The following is a 22,281-nucleotide window of genomic DNA, read 5'->3' on the forward strand; positions in this document are numbered from 1 at the left end:
CACCTGGGGGCTGGAGCTTGCGAAGCAGATCTGGGTGGATGCAGCCCCGTGCGGCCGGGTACGGGGCCATGCCGGGTACCCCTGAGGCTGACCCCCTCAGCCCGGCAGGGAGAGCTGGAGGCAGGGACGGTGACGGAGTTGGAATTGGTCAGTGTGTGGTGACTGAAACGTTCTGTGCGACGGCACCGATTGCCATGAAATTCTGCCAGAAAATGGACAGGTTTCTGGTGGAGCCGATTCCCTGCCTTAGGGTGACCAGATGTCCCGATTTTATAGGGACAGTCCTGATTTTGGGGTCTTTTTCTTATATAGATTCCTATTATCCCCCACTCCCGTCCTGATTTTTACACTTGCGGTCTGGTCACCCTATCCTGCCTGCGCCTCTGGCTGGGAACCTGGAGGCCCTGAGAGTACGTCTGCACAGGATAAAAAACCCACGGCTGGCCTGCAAGGATGGAGGGTCCCAGAACTCGGGCTCCCAGCCCAAGCCTGAACGTCTACACAGCAATTTTTAGCCCTGGAGCCAGAGTCAGCTGACGCAGGCCAGACACGGCTGTGCCACGGGTCTTTTATCCCAGTGTAGACGCACCCTGTGAATCCTGGCTCCCAGCTCCTCAAAGTCCCAGACTCCGAGGGCTCCAGTTACCCTGTCTCTGAGAGAACCCGCCATGTGACTGTCCCGGTTCTGTCAGATGGAAGGGCCCACTGCTAGGCGCTTACCCTGCCGGCTAACGAGTGCATCTGGGCCCAATTAAGCTTCCAGACTGGCTCAGCAGCCTGACTGGCTGAGGGGACCAGCACACCTGCTCTTAAGAGCAGCAGCAGCGGGGTGCTGGCTGTTTAAAATATTTGTAGCAGCTTCTGGCTTTGGCCTTTTCCTGCCTTCTTGGATTCCAGGTAACCTGGCTTGGCCCCTCTCCGTTCTGATTTCTGGTTCTGGCTTGGCCTTAACCCTCAGCCTTGTTTCCCTGCCCTGGATGCCTGCTCTGACCACTAGGTGAGACCCCCCTCCGCCTCCCAGCCCCTGCCTCCTAGTCAAAATGGGTGGAGAACTTTGATATTGTTGGTGTTTGTTCCAAATGGGAATGAAACCAAGTTCTGAAATCTCAAAATCTGCCACAAAATGGAATTGCTGTTCCTTGCCCAGCTCTAATTCATGTCAGGGGGAGTGAGTTCCATAAATGAACCTCAGTAATCCTCTGCCTCAGGTAGTTCCCCAGGTTAATAGCATGAATAGCATGTGGCCAGGAGTTCCATGGGTTGTCTATGCTGTCTCCCCATATCTAGTCATTGTTACTCTCCCCCTAGCTGCTGTCACTGCAGAGTGTGTTCCTCTTCCTGTAACACGGGATTCAGAAGAAGAGGCTGCCGAACCCTGTTGAACCCCTCGCTGTCGTATTTTTAAACTGCTACTCAGCAGAAAGGGGCTGTTAAAAGTTTCCTCCTCCGTTCTCTGCAGCGAGACGTGCTGAGCTCAGCGGAGCTGTAGGGTCTGTGTTTGCAAGGGCTCCGCAGAGGGCACTTCAGTCTTGTGGTATGACAGGAACGCCTGGGAGAAGGGAACATGCTGTTCGCAGCCTCGCAGGCCGAGGAAGTGGTGCTGTGGCCGGTGAGCACGCAGCATCAGCTCCTTTGGCAAGGCAGGGGTCGGCGACGCTGGGTTATTTACACCGTTTTGGTGAGGACTTTTACAGCGATGGGCCTGAGACGGCGAGCAGGGACGTGTAGCGATTAAAATTGCCTTGCTCTTATGCAGGGCCGCCCAGAGGATTCAGGGGGCCTGAGGCAAAGCAATTTCGGGGGCCTCTGCCATTAAAAAAAAGTTGCAATGTTATAGACCCCTATATTCTCATGGGGGCCCCTGCAGGGCCCAGGGCAAATCGCCCCACTTGCCCCCCCTCTGGGCGGCCCTGCTCTTATGTAGCGTCTTCCCTCTGTATATTTCAAAGCGTTTCACAAAGGAGGGCAGTATCCTTATCTCCATTGTGCCCCAAGGGTCGGTCCTGGGGCCGGTTTTGTTCAATATCTTCATTAATGATCTGGAGGACGGCGTGGGCTGCACCCTCAGCAAGTTTGCTGATGACGCTAAACTGGGAGGAGTGGTAGATACGCTGGAGGGTAGGGATAGGATACAGAGGGACCTAGACAAATTAGAGGACTGGGCCAAAAGAAACCTGATGAGGTTCAACAAGGACAAGTGCAGAGTCCTGCACTTAGGACAGAAGAATCCCAGGCACTGCTACAGACTAGGGACCGAGCGGCTAGGCAGCAGTTCTGCAGAAAAGGACCTAAGGGTTACAGGGGACGAGAAGCTGGATATGAGTCAACAGCGTGACCTTGTTGCCACGAAGAATAATGGCATTTTGGGTTGTATAAGTAGGGGCATTGTCAGCAGATTGAGGGATGTGATCATTCCCCTCTATTTGACATTTGTGAGGCCTCATCTGGAGTGCTGTGTCCAGTTTTGGGCCCCACACTACAAGAAGGATGTGGAAAAATTGGGAAGAATCCAGCGGAGGGCAATGAAAATGATGAGGGGGCTGGAGCACATGACTTATGAGGAGAGGCTGAGGGAACTGGGATTGTTTAGTCTGCAGAAGAGAAGAATGAGGGGGGATTTGATACCTGCTTTAGACTACCTGAAAGGGGGTTCCAAAGAGGATGGATCTAGACTGTTCTCAGTGGTAGCAGATGACAGAACAAGGAGTAATGGTCTCAAGTTGCAGTGAGGGAGGTTCAGGTTGGATATTAGGAAAAACTTTTCCACTAGGAGGGTGGTGAAGCACTGGAATGGGTTACCTAGGGAGGTGGTGGAATCTCCTTCCTTAGAGGTTTTTAAGGTCAGGCTTGACAAAGCTCTGGCTGGGATGATTTAGTTGGGGATTGGTCCTGCTTTGAGTAGGGGGTTGGACTAGATACCTCCTGAGGTCCCTTCCAACCCTGATATTCTATGATTGTACAGATGAGGAAACTGAGGCATGGGGCAGGGACTTGGCCACAGTCACTCAGCAAATCAGGGGTCTGAACTACTACCTGGAGCCAAACAGCTTTTGGGGTGTGTGAAAGCATTATTGCCTTTGCCTTCCCTGCCTTCAGCCCGTTTGCAGAGAGGGCAGCCGCTCTGTGTCCCCCAAGGTTGCTGCACCCCATTACAGAGCAGGCGCCTGCACCAGGCTCTCGCCTGGAGACTTCACATTGTTTTTTTTGTTTTGTTTTTTTACACCCCAGGACAAAAGCCTCTCCCCTCCTCCTGGCCAGAGGCCTTGCTGTCTCCTTGCCTGTGGAAACACCAAGCCCCATCAGCCTCCTATAGACTGAATTAGGAGCAGGTTTTGTGTCCCTATCTGAAGAGCAGGAGTTTCCTGTCCTGTTGTCCTCTCCCTTTCCTCTTCCTTTGCCCAAGGTTTGTTTCAGTTCTAGGGAGGGGATTTTCCTCTGCTAGGTGGGGGCTGGGCTGAAATCACATCCTACCCAGCTTCCCCTGCTGGCCTGTTTTCTAAAGGCTCATAACCAGCAAGGAAATGTCTGCTCCTTTCCTAGAGCCTCAAGGGCTATTTGGAAATGGATACATTTCTGGGGGAGGAGGGTGCTTGATTGTTAGCGCTTGGGGGAAGAATGTTGGCTGGACAGAGCAAAGCCCACCAACAGGCAGTATGGCCTAGCGGATAGCGTGTTGTCCTGGGGCTCTGGTCTTGTGGCTTCTGTCTCTGCTGGTGGGTGACCGTAGGGAAGTGAAGTGACTTGCCTGTGCCTCAGTTTTCCCATCTGTAAAATGGGACTGATGTCCTGTGTAAAGTGTTCTGAAATCTACTGATGAGAAGTGCTGTGCTATTTATTCATAGGGCAGTGGCAGGGTGAGCTCCCTTCTCCCCCCACATCCCCCTCCATGCTCCATTCAATCACTGGCCTCCCCGCTGAGGCTGCTGACCTGGAGATGTCAGTCCTGTGACGGTGTTTGGCCCACTTGGGTGAGCGGCGTACTTGTCACTTGGAAGCTGGGCTGAGACCACCGAACTAACTTGATAGAACAGCCATCAGCCGAGGCTGTTTGGGGAGAGGCAGGATTGCCTAGTGGTTATAGCGCTCGCCTGAGACTTAGGAAACAGGAGTTTGATTCCTTGGGTGTCAAGTGTTGTCTCTGTGCTTCTGTTCCCCCTCTGTAAATGGTGATCATATCCCTGGTCTACCTGGCAGGGGGACTGAGGCTAAATCTGTGAAGATTAAGTGCTCAGATAATCCGTGGTAGCAGCGAAGTACTGTCGATAGACCTGCCTTTGATCCAGTGACTAAGAGGTAAAAGGCTCCAGGGCCTGTTCTTACCAAGTTTAATGATTTCCAAGAAAGCCATGAACACAAATCCCTAGCGGGAGTGGGTGTGTTTATGAGCAGTCGACTCCCTCAGTCAAGCATCCCATGCGTCTCCCGTGACTGATCTCTGCTCCCCTTGCCTTTAAGAGAGGGCATCTCTCTTCCCTTAGTGACCTGCTGCCTGCTCTGTGTGACAGAGCCTCACTGGGAAATCCTGCCTTCCCTCTCCACAGCCTTGGATGCACCCACAATTCTCAGTGCTGGGATGGCTCTGGCATTGGAGACTGGGGGGGAGGGGGCTCAGCAGCGTGGTGCATCTTTTGCCAATAGAACCTGTGGCAGCGAGGATGCGGTGCACTGGTGACAGCAGCCAGAAATACGTGAGCTCTTGTGAGAGAGCCATGGCGGGGGAAATTTGACCAGTAAAACTTTCTAGCATAGATGTGACCTCAGCAGGCTGTGAGAAGGGGGGGGGTTCCTATGATGGACAGCAGGGTTGTGTGTGCGTCAGGATATCAAGTTCCTGGGACAAGGACTCTGGTTACTCTGCATTTGAATTGCAAAGGAATATTCTGTCCCCTCGGTTGGTCTCAGGGACCAGTAGATGGTTCTATGGACCCTGCTCAGTGTGGCAAGCTCAGAAGGAGGGTCTCTGAAGATTCCCCGCTTTTAGATCCAATCTTGTTGTGAAGAGCTAATTGCGATCAGTGATTGGAGATCAGAGCCGCTGACAGTTATAGCTGCAAAATTACAGAGAGAATTCAGGTCCTTCTGTTCCATGAGCACCGATTGCAGCGGTTTGAGGAGGGCAAAACATGCGCGTGCACAGACACACGGCTTGCTGCCCACGCTGCCCACGGCTTGTAAGTGGGTCTCAATCTCCCTTACCCACCTCTGTCTGGCGAGCCAGGCAGAGGTCTGGGGAAGGGATCTGATATTTGCCAGGGCCCCTAATCGCCACGGAGTGGTGGACGAGCGGGAAAACTGACTGCTGCCTATGAAACGTGTGCCATGCACACCAGGAATGGAGCGAGGGCATCGGGATGGACAAGTGCTTGTAAACCAAACCCACACGGGGCTGCGGCCTTATTCTGGGTCTCTTCCCGCCTGGCAAGTTGCCCTCCAACCTTTTGTATTTCCAGCATCCTGGCAGCTAATTTCAGTCTCCTTCTTGGTTGGCAGGACTCCTGACTCACTTTCTTTCCCACAGGATTCAGCGCCTCACTCCACCTGCTGAGAGTTAGGAGTCAGGGAGTGAAGCAGGAAAACTGGTTTTAGTTTTTAAATTGAGTTAAATTCAACAACAGAAACAGGCAAGATTCTGCCCCCAGCTGGAGAATTTCACTGCACCAGCACATCGCCCACCCCAGCAGGGCAGCTGCATGGGGGATTGACTAGCAGGTGCCCTGAGTTGGTACTGGACCAATGGAGAAGGGGCAGGAACTGTGGTCAGTGAATCAGAAAGGGGGACTCTTCCCTCTGGGTTGGGGCTGATGCCAATGCCACACAGCATTGTGCTGCAGGGCGTGAGGTGGGTGGCTCAGGAGGGGGTGCTCTCCCCTCTATAGCAGTGTGGACCCCAGGGGCGCCATGCTGCCAGACGCACTGCTCTTCGGAAGTGCCGTGAAATCACACAGGATGCTGATGGAGCAGGAAAAGGCAGAGGGGCCCATACCACCTCCTTATCAGATAGTTGGCTCCGAGTGAAGGCACAAAACGCCCTATGGGGGAAAAGACTCTTGGCCAAGACTCCCTGGGCTTTAACCTCTGCGAGTCGACTGCTGGCTACGTTTCCAAGCTGCTCGCGAGCTCCATTCTCTAATGGGGAAAACCGCAGCGCACCAGAGGTGGAAGCTTGCCCAGATCAGTGAGAAGATTGTCAACCACCCTGAAAGAACCACGCCGCTCACGTGTCGGCCAATCAGGAATGTGGGAGCCAGACTTCGCGCACCGGGTGCCCTCACCTGCATCGTGGGACTGGGGGCTGGTGGCGAGGTCCCACCACCACCGACTCCCAAGAAGAAATCACTATTGAGGCCACGCGACGAGTCATTGCTATTAACACTCAGTGACATTTCTGACCCTTATTTTTAGGGTGACCAGATGTCCCGATTTTATAGGCACAGTCCTGATTTTGGGGGGCTTTATCTTATATGGGTGCCTATTACCCCCCCACCCCCGTCCCAATTTTTCACACTTGCTATCTGGTCACCCTCATTTCCACCCACCTTCACCTGCTTTTAAATCTAGCTGCCGGCACCTGGGTGGGGGGTTTTAAGAGGGGCTCATTAGGCTGGTATTGGGGTGAGGGGCTTTCTTTTATGGCTCAGTAGAGGAGATGGGGCAGGGCTAGGTGGAAAATGTTTGGTTTGTTCCCCCCTGTGGAAAATTCCAATGGAAAGAAATTCACATTTGTCAATTTTCCACAGAGATTTTTTTTTTAAGTGAAAATTTGAAGGCTGAAATTTCAGCTGAACCCTGAAATATTTGAGAACAAACATGAGAACTAGGTCAGTTTCCATGTGGGATGCACAGAGAAGCAGGAAGAACATGATCAATAGCCGTGGGGTGAAAAGCTGCAGAGGAACTGATATTTTTTTGTACCTGCCCTCTTTGAGGTTTCTTAGCTGAGGGAGGCCCCAGCCACTCAGAATCAGAGGCGCGCGCTCCTGCTGCAAAATTCAGGCCCAGACTTTGAACACCATGGTGCGGTTTTTGGCTCGGCTGATTAGGACGCTGGAGGCTGTTTGCTAAAAGCTCAGACCTGGGATCTAGCAGCAAACACCTCGAAGCTCAGAGGTGGGACTGGGCCCAGGGGAGTTGATTTGGGACTAGCCCTTTTGCAACCCATCTCTATTATAATTACAATGGCACATAGAGGCCCCGACCGAATGTTGGGGACTCTTTGTGCTAGGTGCTGTACAAACACACTGTAAGAGTAATTGGCTCTTGCTTTCCCCTTCTCCGAAGAGCTTGCAGTCTAAATAGACGAGAGGCAAAGAGTAGGAGGGGAAGTATCCAACACGGGGTCACCTACCAGCTCAGTGGCAGAGGGCAGTCTCCTGTGGCCCAGGCCAGTGTGCTAGCCACTAGGCCATGCTGCCATCCTATCCTGGCTGCATCCTATCCTGTTATGACACTTAATTGTCCATAATTCTCTATAACTCCGGGACGTTGAGTCATTGGGGGCTGATCGTGAGCTGTGGCTACATTTCTGCCCTCTGTTTGTGAGCTCGGAGGCTACAAATAAGTGCTATTTGTCATGGTGATAAAAACATTGTGGATACCTGTGATTTTTCTTTGTCTGTATCTCTTGTGCCCATAATTTTTTTTTTAATAAAATCACCTGCAGCAGCAGCTCTTTGCCTGTGGGGCTTGGCCTGGCTCTGAATATTGCGACCTGGGGCGTGGGGTCGCAGCACCTCCCAGGTTTCCCGCCCACCCCCATTACGACAGGGAAAGTGACTTTGCCCAGATCACTGAGCAGATCAGTGGCAGAGATTTTTTTGATTAAAAAAATGCTGACACAGATCTGCAATCCTGCCTGTGAGTAATTAGTTCTTGCTTCCCCATCCTGTTATGCTCCTTTTTTCTGGGTTTCTGTTGCCTAATTATCCCTAGGCTATGCCAAGGCTCAGTCATAGCTAAAATCCCCTCTACTTTCAGATTTATAATAATACACCATGATGCATCACTCTCCAGTAGGCTGCTGATTCATCTGGTATCTATAACATAAACCCTCCGGCTGCATAAGTGACCTCTGAGCCGCTATTCCAGGAACAGCCTCTCTCCAGTGGGGAGTTCCAGATGATCTTGTTTGCCAAAGATTTTGAGATTATTTTTTTTGTAACATTGGTAGAATGGCTTTTTGGCAATCGCTCACTTCATCGAAAGATTGCCAAAGAGCTTTTCACTAACATAACACCACCCGCGCGGTAGTTACCATGATCCTTTGTTTACAGATTGGGAAACCGAGGCACAGGGCGACTGTATGACTTGCCCCACATTTGTGGCAGAGCAGGGAATAAAACCTAGATCTCTCAGGAACTGCCAGACTGGATCAGACCTGAGGTGCCTCTAGCCTAGTGCCCCATCTCTGATACTTCAGAGGAAGGTGGAAGAGCTCTGTGGTAGCAGATGGGGAATAATCTTCCACCCTGCATAGGTCATTTCCTGATCTTTAATAGAGATTGGCTTAAACCCTGAATCTCAACCTTTAATATCCCTTCCAAAAGTTGCTGCCAGGGAGGCAGTGTAGCCTAGCGGATAGAGCACTGCATTGGGACTGAGGGGGAGCCAGCTTCTCTTCCTGTCTCTGCCACTGGCCTGCTGGCAATTGGTGTCCCTGCTCTGTGCCTCAGTTTCCCCATCTGTAAAATGGGATACAATGATACTGACCTCTTTGGTAAAGCACTGAGATCTACTGAGGAAAAGTACATGTGTGAGCTAGGAATGGTTACTATTTCAGCCCAGAGAGCCAGGCCACTGTTGAAGGGAATGTTGCATTGTGGGAATGTAGTTGGAGGACTGATTATACTGGTACAGGTAACATGAGTCCACAGTGCCCCTGGTGCCAGTGGAATTCTGCCTGCATGGGGCTGAAGTCCCTCTGAAACAGGCAATTAGATTTTCTTTGCAATTACAGGAATCTCAGCTTTCATTTAAAAAAGTTCTCACATCAAGTGACTCCAGGAGCTGGGGCTTTAACAGAAAACACAAAATAGTACAGTACTTGGCTTGCAATAACATGGCAACAGCTGGTAGCACAGGGGGTGGAGGGGAGTGTTTGACTATATGTCATTGCACTCAGCTTATCAATACCTCAGGTGTCAAGGCTTTGGGGCAATTCTGAGGCTTTTTATTGTCGATATGCAGAAGACCTGCCCTTTGCAGAACTTTTATGTCTCTAATAGGCTAGGAGGAGTCAATGTCATGTAGTTCATTCACCGTGAATCCTATAGGCACGCTGCAGTCCAGCCCTTTGGGTCATTATAAGTCAGGTGCTATGCTGCTAGCGTAGAGGAGGCTGCAGTAGCTGTGGTATAAACCAGGCACTTTATCATTTCCCCTAAAAATCCCTAGGGACTAATGAGTTGAACTGGATTTGAACTGCAACTGAAGTACCCAGGAGGGGTTAGCGTGGGGGGCTGGGACCAACTCTATTCTATTTATATTTCAGCGTTTTCTGCGAGCCCCGACTGAGATCAGGGCCCTGAGCTCTGCACAGAGAGTGAGAGACCGTCCCTGCTCTGAAGAGTTTGAGCTAAATAGGCAGAGGGTGAGAGGGGAAACTGAGGCACAGAGCAGGGGAGGGACTTGCCCAGGGTCACCCAGCAGGTCAGTAGCAGGTGGATGGAAGCATACTGAAAAGCAAGCACTGACCTTCAGGAGATGGCTTTTGACACTCTGCCCCTGCAGCCACCACTGCATTTCTCTGTTTATTCCTGGACCTTAGTGTGAGACACCAGGAGGAGTCCTTAGAGGAAAATGTGCCATCTGATTGTACACCACAGTCCCATGGAGGCAGAGAGGAATTTTCTTCCTGACTCTTCCAAGACAATTAATTCCCTGACACAAAGGGATGAACAACCCTTGCGCTAGTTACCCTATCTCCTGGCACTGTAGATGATCACGAATATCAATTTTTTGGTGTGAGCTCGCTAAGGAATTCCCCACCACCACCACATCCTGCAGCAGGGAGTTCCAAAAGTTGCTCTCAATTATACCCCACAGTAGCTAGACCATAGGTTAACCTCAGTAATTTGCAGCAGTGTAAGCCACACCCACTCCATGTGGTGCTCTGTCCTTCTCTAGTGGTATCTGGGCCACACACACAGCCTGCTGCCACCTTGGGTAACAGAGGTTGCTCTTTTAACTCGGGAAGTAGCAGCTCATGTTTTGAGATCCAGAGGGCCCAGGTTCAATCCCCACAGCCGATAATCCATCCAGGAACAGCGTGTGACAGCAACGTGTTCCATAGATTGCCTTTATCAATACCCCATAGCAGCAAGTTCTGCAGGAAAACGTCAGGAATATGCTTCATCTAGAATACCCCCATGCATATGACTTCCACAGCATGACCTTGGTAATATCCTGCGGCTCTGAGTTCTATGGGTTAATCTTGGTAATATCCAGTAGCGTGGAGTTCCACAGGTTATAACCTGCAGCTGAGGATTCCCCAGGTTGTTTGTAATCCTTGAATCCATCTAATAACTGGGGCCTCTCCTTTCCCCCTCCCCCCCACCATTTTTGTATTATGCAGAAAGGGTAAGTGAGGGATTTTAATCACCACTGTTCCTCATGTGTTTTGCAGGCTGCTTATCTGTGCTGGCAGGTGGCCAGAGTTCTGGTTGCTATGTGTCTGTTTCAGGGCTGTGGTATTTTTTTATTCTTGCCCAATAACCCCCAGATCCATATAAGCACAGTTAACATGCAAATAGGGAGGGGATCTGTCATTGGTGACTTTCTTTAAAGTCAACAAGCGGCATGCGGCTGATGCATGGCTGATCATGTGAACAGAGGGCCCCCTCCAATCAGAGAGCGGCTGGGTTGAGCTTACCTCGCATGTACAGATGTTGGAGAAAGATACTGAATTTTCTCTCTGCACCCAAAATGTTCTGCTTGAGGCGTCCTGCTTTCTAGGGAACATCTCGTTCACTCTCGGCTCTGGAACCTCAGAGGGTGCAATCAGCAGATCTCCACAGCTAAACAGGGACGGGTGTGGTTAGTACCTAGGGTGACCAGACAGCAAATGTGAAAAATCAGGACAGGGGGTGGGGGGTAATAGGAGCCTATATAAGAAAAAGACCCAAAAATCGAGACTGTTCCTATAAAATCAGGACCTCTGGTCACCCTGTTAGTACCCAAGCCGGAGAGAAACCAAGGTATTGCAGGAGCTGTTGGTGACTCCAGCTGACTCCGGAGTCAGTCCTGAATCGTTGTCCAGAAGGGGACGCTGTGCTGCAGACAGTAGTACTCGGGGCTCAACAGGGGGTGTTCTTCCAACAGAGCCCATCAAGCTTGACAATCGCTATGATCTACGAGCAGCTTTCTGAGCCTTTTGGGGCTAATGGGCCATCTTTCCGCTGAGTCATAACACTAAGATCTCAATCCCTTAAAATCCCGTTGCCGCCTTATGCATCCGCAGCGCCGGTGTCCTGGCCAAATTCCAGTTAGGGTAACAACATTTCTGCCACCTTAAATTTGCCCAGCATTTTCAACTGGATATGGTAGATTTTGCTTCATGTCCTAGACAATCTTCTATTGTTGCTTTGCCCTGTGTTAAACAGCTGCCATATCCCATCCCAGAAGTGGCTGCATTTCACAGATAGGTGACACAACCCCCTGTATGGTTTGCAAAGGGCTTCAGGATCCTTTGGCACAAAATGTGCTGCAGAGTTGTGGTGATTGCATGTGTCAACAGGTGGCGCCATTGTGCACCTTTCAAATTATTTTGCTTCGTGTGTGCGAGCAAGGTTTTAGATTGGAATAAATACTGGTGTTTGTCAGATCTTGGTTATAAAAAGTTCTGTATAAAGCTCTGATTGGAGCTATTCCTGGAGGCAGGGCTGTTCTCTGGGACCAGGCTGTGGGGTTGGGCTGAGATTCCTGGCGGAATGACTAGCCCTCCATGCTGTTTGACCACCTCTGTCCCAGGACTTGTGTGTATGTATGTATGTATATATCAGTAACACTTAGGAAGTGTCCAGCGTCTGCTCACTAATTTCTCCTCCACTGAGCAGGTGATGTGCAACACCCTCAATATTTGCTACCACTTGGCAGCGCGGTGATGCTGGTGCAAGAATAGGACGTTATTGTTGGGAAAAGGGGAAATGATAGTAGAACCAAGTCCAGGGCTTGCCAGGGGCTGAGGGCTACTGTCTGACACTCCCTAAATTCTCAAATAAAATGAGATGCAGGTCTTGCCACAAGATGTGAGAGGTCAGTGGGCTGGTCCTTCTCTCATTCTCCTTGTAGGGAGGGGAGTTGCTTGCCTGGAAAGCATATCGTGGAGTGTCCCTGACTCACACCGCCAGTGTCCCAGGCCTGGTTGTGTTGTGGCAGTGCTCTCGGTGAGTCTATGGCCTAGCTATGCAGAGCTCCTATCTCCGGCTATGCGCTCAGGGGACAGTGGCTGACACCTGACTGACTCATCCTGGGATTTGCGTATGTCTCAGCTTGGTGGAGCGAACAGAAACAGGTTGTGGAAATGCCAGCGCCTACCTGGGACTTCAGCATAGCGAACAATCTCTGTTCCTGCCCTGCCTTTCTTGCATCACTCGGGTTGGTGGTGGTATCCTCATTCTACCCCGATTGCAAGAGGTGTTGAGCTTCCCTGGCCCTGTGGGGTACTTAGCACCTCTCTGAAAATCCGGTGCTTCCTCTGGCACCCTCCATGCCAGGGTCTCCAAGTGCTACCTAGACACTGATGATTTGCGGGTCCCAATTCTCTGCCCACAAGCAGAACTAGAAATCCAGGGGCCTGATTTTTCCATCCAGTGTCTTAGCCATAAGGACCATGTTCTCCTTGTTCCCAGAGCAGCCCTTACACTCAGGACCTATCAGAGACTGGCCCTGGTTACAGGAGTATCTGAGGGCCTCATCCTCCCTGCAAAGCCCCCTTGTGAGGTAGGGCAGCGCTATCAGCGAGGAACTGAGCCACACACAGATCAAGGCACGGGGCCTCAAAGGTATTGAGGTGCTGGACTCTCAGAGAAATCAATGGGCATTAGACCCAGATCCTTAAAGGTATTTGGGGATCTAAGTGATGTGCCTAAGGTCACACAGGGAATCTGTGGCAGAGCAGAAATTGAAGCTGGGTCTCCCCCAATCTGAGATGAGAGCCCTACCCCCTGGACCACGCTATGGAGAAGCTGCAAATGGCTCCTGTGTGTGCCTCGTCATCAGCTGCCCCACGCTCTGGCCAATGAAATTCCTTTCTAAAAACTTCAGGAAAGTTCCTCTCTGCATGAAACTTTGTGGCACTCTCTCGTTCTCAGGCTCTGTGTTTATCACTCGGGGCCCTTTTTGCAATCTCAAAGCCCCTTAAGTGGGTAGAAATACACCCTCATTTTCCAGAGGGGAGGGAAACTGAGGCATGGGGAAGCTAAGGTCACCCACTGAGTCAGTGACATAGCTGGGAAGAGAACCCAGGAGGCTGGTGCGGGGCCCGCAGCGTGGTGCCCTGAACCCGTTGCACTTCAGCTACCAGGGACCGCTTCTGTTGCAGCATCTGGGCCCTCGCCAAGGCCTGGTTCCTCTCTTGCGTGCGGCTTTCCCAAGGGGTCAGACCGACACGCACCCACTCATCCTTTCCCACAGCCGGGCTGGGCTGGGCGTTTCGCTCCATTCACCAGGGCACGCAGTGCAAGAGGATGCCGATTGGCCAGTTGGTGGGATCAGGCGCCAGCTGATTGGCCAGGGCCCTTTTTCACATGGGTGCTCACACGTCGGCCGCATGCTCTGGGCTGGTTCTTCCACCAACTTCCTCCAGCTTCTGCTCTGGATGCTTCAGTGTGCCTGAGTTGCAGGAAACAGGGGTGTTTCCCATCCCTGTCATGAGTTACAACCCAGAGGGTGGAGGAAGGAGGGGGGGAGAACATCTTGGAAATGCAGGCAGCTGGAGGAACTGGCTGAAAGCAATTTTAGTTGTCTTTCCCCCTTCCCCCCCCCCCATACACCTTCCAGGGGAACTTTGACCGAATCAGTAGCGGGATCCCTTCTCTGAAAAGCCCCATCTACGGGCTGATCATAAACAGAGCTGAAACCCTCCCCTGGGGCTAGGGCTGCCAGTTTTGCTGGGACGTATTCCTGGTGGTTTCATCCCATGACATAATCTTTAATTAAAGATTAATCTTGAATTGCTGGAGACTCCAGGACAATCCTGGCGGGTTGATGAACTTTTACAGGGGCTGGCATTCGAATGGAGTGGCAGCAAACACCCATTTCCCGCCCCCATTGGGAGACCATGTGGGTTAGGAAGCAAATGCTCCCGTTCCTAACACAGCTTGGACCCCACCCCCCACCCCCAACCAAGCTCTGTGCTTCGGTTTCCCCATCCCTACAACAGGGATCACCACACTGCAAAACGCTTTGGGATCTATCCATTATAAGGGCCATCTCTTCTAAGGGCTTGTTTACCCTTGGAAATGGAGCGGAATAGCTATTCTGGCATAAGTGGGTGGCTTGCACTGAAATAACTATTCCAGAAAAGCAATTTCTGGTAAGTTTCCAAGTGCAGACAAGCCTGTACCGCTGCGCCCACTCGAACAGCGGCAGGGAACTGAACTCCAAATGAGGTGCAGGACAGAAAGTGTGTAAAGCAAAGAGGGAAGGGAGTGTCGTCTAGCGGGTAGAGCAGAGGACTCTTGGGTTCTGTTCCCCACTTCGCCCGTGACTGGCTGTGTGACCTTGGGCGGATCAAATTGCCTCTCTGTGCCTCAGTTTCCCCCTCTGTAAAAGGGGTATAATACCACTCAGACACTTCATGAGGGGGCAGGTGTAGTTAGGAAGCTGCTGATTAAGGTGCTTCGAGGTCCATGCAACAAGCACCCCATGTTATAAACACATTTCACTGAGAGATTGATTGGAACTTCCCTGCAGTTTTTTGGAAATGAATTTTGTTGTCAGCAGGAGTGTGTAAGCTCCACCCACCTTTCTCCCAGCTCCCACTCCCACTCCCCTCCCCTAGAGGGGCAGACTCTAGGGGTGAGAGGTCTCCACGGGCCTGTTCAGGCCTTGGACTGTCTGCTGAGAGATGCCAAGGACACACTTGCCCCCGCCCCCAGGCAGGAAAACAGACTCTGCTACCAGAGATTCCCTGCATAGCTGGCTCTGCTGGAGCAGCTCCCTTGGCAGGCACTGCAAAGCTTAGTTCCTAGGGCTGCACAAATCCAGCTCCAGTGGGAAACTCGCTGGGCAGCAGTGAAGGAAGGGAGCTGGGCTGGCTCAGATTCTGTTTGCCACAAGCCAGGGAGGTAGGAGGAGAGGAAAATCCAGTTAAATGGGGGGCAGGCTGCATATGTGGGGAAAAGGGTCTCAGGCCTGGTCTACACCTAAAACTCAGGCCAACTGCGTTCCGTTGCTCAGGGGTGACCTTAGAGGTTGGCATTACAATGTCTAAGGCCCAGTATAGACATTGCAAGGTCGAGAGAGGAATTCTTCTGTCAGCCTAGCCACCGTCTCTTTGAGAGGTAGGTTTGCTGCAGTTGCTGTCTGAAGGGTCTAGGCTACATTGCTGCAGCCAACAACTTCAAGAGGTGTTTGTCTGGAAGAAAGGATGAGCAAAGGGCGGCTGAATTTGGTCCAAAATAACTCCAAAGCTATGTGCTAACGATGATGGGGATCATTTTATTCTAGCCTCAGTGGCATGCTTGATGCTTTACAGCCCAGCCAGATTCCTGTCCCAAAGGGTTGACCGTCTAGGTCCACTGATCTAAGGAGTTGTGGTGAGCACACTGGAGTGGGCCTCGGGAGAACTGGGCTTAGTTCCTGGCTCTGCCACAAACTCCATGGGTGACCTTGGGCAAGTCATTTAGGGTGGGATTTTCAAAAGAACCAAAAGGCACCACAATCACTGAGCCTAAATCCTTTAGGCAACTTTGCAAATCTCACCTGCTCTGTGCCTCAGTTTCCCCATGTGTCAGATGGGGATAACAATCCTTCCTTTGTCTATTTAGACTGTGAGCTTTTCAGGGCAGGGCCTGTCTTTCACTCAGTGTCTGTGCAGCCCCCGGCACAATGGGGCACCGATCTCGGATGTGGGCCTCTCAGTAATAGAAAATAATAGAAATAGTACTTTGGGTTTCTTGTACTTTCCCTCTGAAACATCTGGCACTGGACACTGCTGTTGGTTGACTACAGCGAGGTTTCTCAAGGGGTGGGTCCCAACCCCAATGGGATCAGGGGGCAAAATCTTGAAAATTGTATCCCAGTCTAAAGCAAAGAGAATCTCATTTGCTGCATGCCCTTCCTCTCCAAGGTCAAGTATCCCCTGTTTATCTCTCCGCACATGCAAATCAGTTACAGCCCCTTAGAGGGAAGTGGTCTGGCCTAGCTGGTTAGCCACTGGACTGGCGGGGGAGACAGGAAACCTGCATCCTAGTCTTGGCTGTGCTGCTGGGTGACCTTAGGCAAGTTACTTTGGCTCTCTCTGCCTCAGTTTCCCCCACCCATAAAAGGGGGGTAATGATACTGACTTCCTTTGTAAAGCACTTTGTGATCTATGCAGGAAAAGCACTAAGGATTATTGTTTAGCTTTCAAAGTGAATGGAAGGAGGCCGTGGAAAACAACTGTTTTTTTTTTTGTTTGTTTTGTTTTTTTCAAATAAGGGGTCGCCAACCTGAAAAGGTGGAGAAACGCCAGCATAGATGGCCTATGCTTTGGGCCTGCTTTGGCAATTTCTGTATTTGTACAGTGCCTAGCACCATGAGTCCTGATCTGTGACCGGGACTCCCATTGCTACCATAATGCCAACAATGAAAATTACCCCTATGCCCCTGCACCAGGGGAAACACCAAAACCCAAAGGCTGTGAGAGCTGCTGACCCTGCCCTGTCACTTTCACATTTTTACGCAGACTGTCCCTTTTTGCTGGTAGATTTCCGAATGTCTTTCGACCACGCGCCGCATGGTGCTGAGAGGCAAAGCATTTGAACCCCTCGGGGTGGGGGTATCAGTCAGCCCCTTATTCTCCTGCCTCTGTGCTTCATGGCACAGGAGATGCCTGAAATGTACCCTCGGTTGTGGGTTGCTTAGTGACGCCTCGTCTGTTACTAAACAGGTGTCCAGGAATAAGCCTTGCTACCCAGTAACCCCATGCCGCAACCTGTGTTGACTGTGCTGGGAAGAGACAGGGAAAACGACACACATGCACCCTCGCACATTGCTCTTGCAATGCTCGCAAGGAAAAACTTTGTAGGCTTAGCAACTCCCCGCCTACAGGCCCCGCTGTTGAGCAAGATGTCAAGGAGAGGACCTAGTTTTGATCCAAACCACAAGGAGGAAAAGAAACCTACTACAGTACTTAACCCCCACCCCCCTCCCCTCCAGAAGAGCATGCAGGCAGTGAGTGCTGTTCACATGCACCGCAGCTTGCACCAATCTCCTTGCAGCTGATCATCCGCCCGCCAATCCGGACAACTTCCCATCCCAGGAGCATGAGATCAGACATAATAACTGTATCTAGCGGAAAGGGAGGGGGGGAATTCTGACTCATAGGTAACTTTGCCTTTCTATTTTTACCACCTGTCTCATTGGGGGTTTTTTTGTTTGTTTGTTTTGGGTTGGGTTTTTTTGTCTTCACAAATAAGATTCAGCATTAGCACTAAAGAATTAAGGGCCAGATCTTCAGCTAGATTAAACTGCCTTATTGAAGTTAGCTGAGGATCTAGTCCTGTGTTTTCTTTAATAATATATATATATATATATATATATATATATATATATATATATCTATATATATATATATATATATATATATATATATATATATATATATCTATATAGCAAGTGTGTGTGTGTGTGTTTTTGAGGACTGGGGGAGACTTGCTAGAAATTGATCAGGGTTTGACACCAGAGCACCAGCTGTTCTCGGGGTTCATTTCCTTTTTGTTTTTCTCAGCTGAATCACACTGTACTACACACCCAAATGCTCTCAGGGTGGTGGAAGGAATAAGAGTCAAGACTCCTGGGTTCTGCTACTCTCCTGCTACAATTAACCCCCTGGAATGTGCCAGACCCCTCTTTCCCCCGCCCCCAATTTGTGTGTGAAGAATTTGGGGCAGGTTCTGACACCCTTATTGACATTGAACTGCGCCAGTCAATCTGCTTGATTCCACTCAGTAGCCCCACAGACTCTGTCAGTGCTTAATATCCTTAAGGCTTCCACAATCAAGCCCTTCAGACTTTTGGGGGCTAGTGATTTTTGGGGGTCTAGCTTGAGACCTCTAAAAGGGGCCTGATTTTCAGAGGGCAGCGCTCAGCACTGGCTGCAAATCAGCCCCCTTTAAAGTGCCTCAAGCAAGGTCACTGAAATAACAAACAGCATTTGAAAATCTTGATCTTTTTTTTTTTTTTTTTTTGTATTTAAGTCCTGATTACTTATCACTTGTATCATGGTAGCACCTAAGAATTCCAGTCATGGACCAGAACCCGATGGTTCTTGGTGTTGTACAAACAAACACAGCTGCGCCCCGTAGATCTAAGCAGGAGACGCTAGGTGGATACAGACAAGGTAACATGAGAAAACATTGTCACGTCTTTCAAGGCTTTTTTTTTTTTTTTTTTTTTGCGCAATGCCCCAAGGGCCAAAACAGGAGCTTTGGCCTCCTTTTGACATTGGATGGTGACAATCCTGGGAACAGACCCGTTTCTCCACTATTTCAGCGCTAGAAATGGTTCCCTCAGGGCATTAAAAGGAATCCCACGTGTTCAGTCCACCCCGCTGTAAAACAGGGCTAATAAATATTTACCTCCCTCCTGGGGTGGCTGTGAGCTTTTATTAACCAATGACAGCAGAGAGCTTTGAGAGGCTCAGAGATGGGCAAATTGTTACGATTATTATAAACCTCCCTTGAAGCCCTTAAGATCTCCCTTTGCACTGCTCTTTTCTGTAGCATGATGCCCAGCCAGATGGCGCATAACGGGTGCCTTGTACAGCCAGAGGGTCTGATTTTTGCCTTATATGGTAACAGGGTCTGAGATCTATTTTTTTTTTCCAGAGAGGCTGAATCTGGCCCTCACCTTACCACCTATTTGGGTGGCATCCTAGCCTGGTGCGGTGGGCAGGGTGCTGAATTTGAAGTCAAGAGACCTGCTTTCTAATCTCAGGCTGTTCTGGGCAAATGACTATCCCCATCTGTGAAATGGATGATTCTAACCCTTAGAGGTAAAGCTGCTATATATGAGCGAAGAAAGGTGTTATGAATGCATCATGCCACCCCGTATCTTGCTTGTCTCTGGTTTCACCTCTCCCGCTGTGCATCATTGCATTGTGTCAATACCTCGCTGATGTCCTGTGATAGGAAAGATGCTGTCTCCTGCTAGGAGTCCAGGACCATGACAAAACCCATCACATGGGTGGAAAACTGCCCACCTTACATGTGAGCCTCGAGCATAAAGACAATGCACTTGCCTTTTACCCAAATTGGCTACAGGCTGGGGCGATACAGCAAAACATCTAATATTAACTACTGTCCCGGCATGCAGCGTTAGGTCTCCTACCGCGTTTCAATCCCTGGCTGGGGAGTGAGCCACTGTTTGCTAAAAGCAGACGGAGCTGCTTGAGAATGACCTTGCACAGTTGTCTAGCTGGCAAAACCTGGGGGATTAGTGATGGGCATTAGAGGTTCCTGGACATATTTAATTTGCCTTTTTTAAAATTATTTGTTCAAATGAAGCTAAAATTAAGACTTGAGCAGGTTCATTGCTAAATTAGTGCTGAAGGTTAGAAGGGATAATGGGGTGTGTGTGTGTGTGTGTGTGTGTATTACAAACCCTCCCTCCCCCAATCCTTACCCATTTTACTGACGCCTTAGAAGATTAAATCTAGAAGGACTTAAAAATCTAATTTGCTTCTCACCCAGTTTATGATGCTTGTTGCTTTTTTATTTTAAAATGGATGATGACACAAGATTGGTCAGATTCCTTTTGGAGTCCAGTCTGTTTCATTTTCTAGTATTCAAGCACTACCACAAGGTTGCAGTGTTTGGGTTTCCAGCAGTGGCCTCCTCCCTCACCCTCAAGACTCAGTTTTCCTTGTATTACCGAAGGATTCATGAAACGTTTCTGTTCACATTAGGGTTTGTAAGTCTTTTGGAGGAGGTGGTGGGTCGGGGGGGTTTGTGTGATGTAAATTGTTGGGCTTAGCCTATCTAGACAGCGTGTTCCTTAAGAGACCAGACTGATTTGGATTAAGTATGACCTCTGGTGCAATGTACAAGAGAGGCCAGGAAAGACGGAGGGTGAGTGAATTGCACTTAGGCGGTAGATCAGATCTTAATTCTGCCAACACTGTGCTGCAAAGATTATTGCTGTGAGTAGCCCCATTGGCTTCAAACCTCCATGGGATGGTAACCGTGGAGCAGCTAGTTAGAAGCCTCCTTTGTTCCACATAGGCGGGATTGGAATCAAGAACCAACATGACTCTTCAATGCCACCTCCTGAAAGGAAAAATGGGTGAAACGAATCCATCCTAGTCTAGGGAAAAAATAATGCCATCAGGGTTTTGCCCAGCCAGAAGTGTTGGCGAAATATCTCCTGCCATGTGAGCCAAGAGCGGGGAAAATTATGCAGTTTCTCTGCCCTGGCCGTGTGCTATGTCCCCTGATGCGTGTGACCAAGCAAGGCACAGGGCAGGGCAGAACCGGGCCCTGCCTGTTTTGGTCCTGCTGTGTGCATGTGCTCCATAAAGCTCGGACGTAGGCACCTTGCTGTATGGCGTAGTCCCAGTGTCTTGATTGGAGGAGCTCTCTAAGTGGGGACCCCACAGCTGGGAGGAGAGAGTCTGTACAGCAGGCTGAGTGGGGACCCTCCGCCCCGCAGGCTATGGAGTTTGGCTGCATCTGGTCCCTCAAGCCACCTCCTTTGGGAGGCCATTCGCAGCCCCATCTCCCCCACCCCGAGCCCTGCAAACCCCAAGGCAGTGCCTTGCTTAGATTTGCCTGAGTTGCTTTCATCTCCCGGCCCATCCTTTGGGTGGGGCAGCCACGTGCAAAGCAGGGAGGACGCCCTCATTCACCATGACAGGCAGCACGTGGGGGAGTCTCTTTAACTCCCCATTAGCTGTCGCACCCTGCACTTGCACAGCGGGAGAGACGCTAGGCAGCTGTCCAGCCAATGCAATATGCAAGGTCGCTGTGGTCTTGCCACCAGCGGAGACATGGACAGTCCGTTGTGGTGGATGCTGGTAGCTGCTGCTGTTTTGACGTCCCGGTCACCTTTGCCCCAGATCAGCTCTTGCAGGAGGAGCAAAGCAAGCGAAAACCAGATGAAACCCCCCTCCAGGAATAACACTTGGCTGCGAACCCCCAGGCTGGAAAAAACAAGTTCTGTGCCACATTGCACTGGCCAAGGGATTAACGCCACCTGTGCTGCTTAGCTCTGCAGAGAGCAGAGTGCTGGGGCAGCAAACACCCGCTGCTATATCAAGGCAACTGATTTTCTCAAATTTTTTTCCTGAAGTGAGTCCAGAATGGCTCTCACCAGGGTCAGTTTTGGCTCCTCTGTTGTTCAATCTATATACACGTACGACCTTCCTGCAATACTAGCTGAGAAGTCTGCATATGCTGAGGACATCTGTATGGGCGACCCGGGAAACCACTTCCAGAGGAATGAAGGGGACTTTACCCCCTTTCTTCCAGCAATGGAGGTTTATGGTGGCATCTACTGTCCATCTAGCAATCACCTTGCCAATCAACCCGTCTCGCTCCATGCCCGAGGACGGCTCACTGCCATTCCAATCAGTTAAGAACATGAGAACGGCCAGGCTGGGTCAGACCAAAGGTCCATCTAGCCCAGTGTCCTGTTTGCCAACAGTGGCCAGTGCCAGGTGCCCCAGAGGGAATGAACAGAACAGGGAATCAAGTGATCCGTCCTCTGTCGTCGTAGGGTTTGGCCGGATAGCTGCTGCTCTGCAGGCTGCCACGCTCAGCTACTTTAATTCTGTTGGCAGAATTAAGATCTGATCTACCGCCTAAGTGCAATTGACTCATGGCTGCTTGAATTCTCCCCCAACCTCCAGTCTGTGCACGCTTGTGCACTTCGCTCCGCCAGACCTTCGAGAGGCCATTCCTGCGAAGTCCGCCTGGAGAGCTGTGACCGACCGATGAAACCAACCTATACAGTCTCCGGCTGACTAATGCCCCTTTCTCAGATCGGGAACAACACGCTCCCCCCACCCGCAGTCTGCTCATATTCTGGACTCCCTGCTCCTGCAGGCCGGGGTGTGCCCGCATGGTTGATCTCTCAACACCC

The 22,281-nt window shown here is 50.7% G+C and overlaps 1 long non-coding RNA gene across 1 annotated transcript; it reads left to right on the plus strand.

Moving 5' to 3' along the window:
* Positions 1–861: 861 nt before the first annotated feature.
* LOC120390389 lies at positions 862–19,716 on the plus strand. The gene is made up of 2 exons (XR_005591070.1): positions 862–997; positions 19,029–19,716. It is a non-coding gene; the product is annotated as an uncharacterized LOC120390389 (long non-coding RNA).
* The last annotated feature ends 2,565 nt before the right edge of the window (positions 19,717–22,281 follow it).

The sequence above is a fragment of the Mauremys reevesii genome, linkage group 24 (assembly GCF_016161935.1).
Source record: "Mauremys reevesii isolate NIE-2019 linkage group 24, ASM1616193v1, whole genome shotgun sequence".
Classification (NCBI taxonomy): domain Eukaryota; kingdom Metazoa; phylum Chordata; order Testudines; family Geoemydidae; genus Mauremys; species Mauremys reevesii.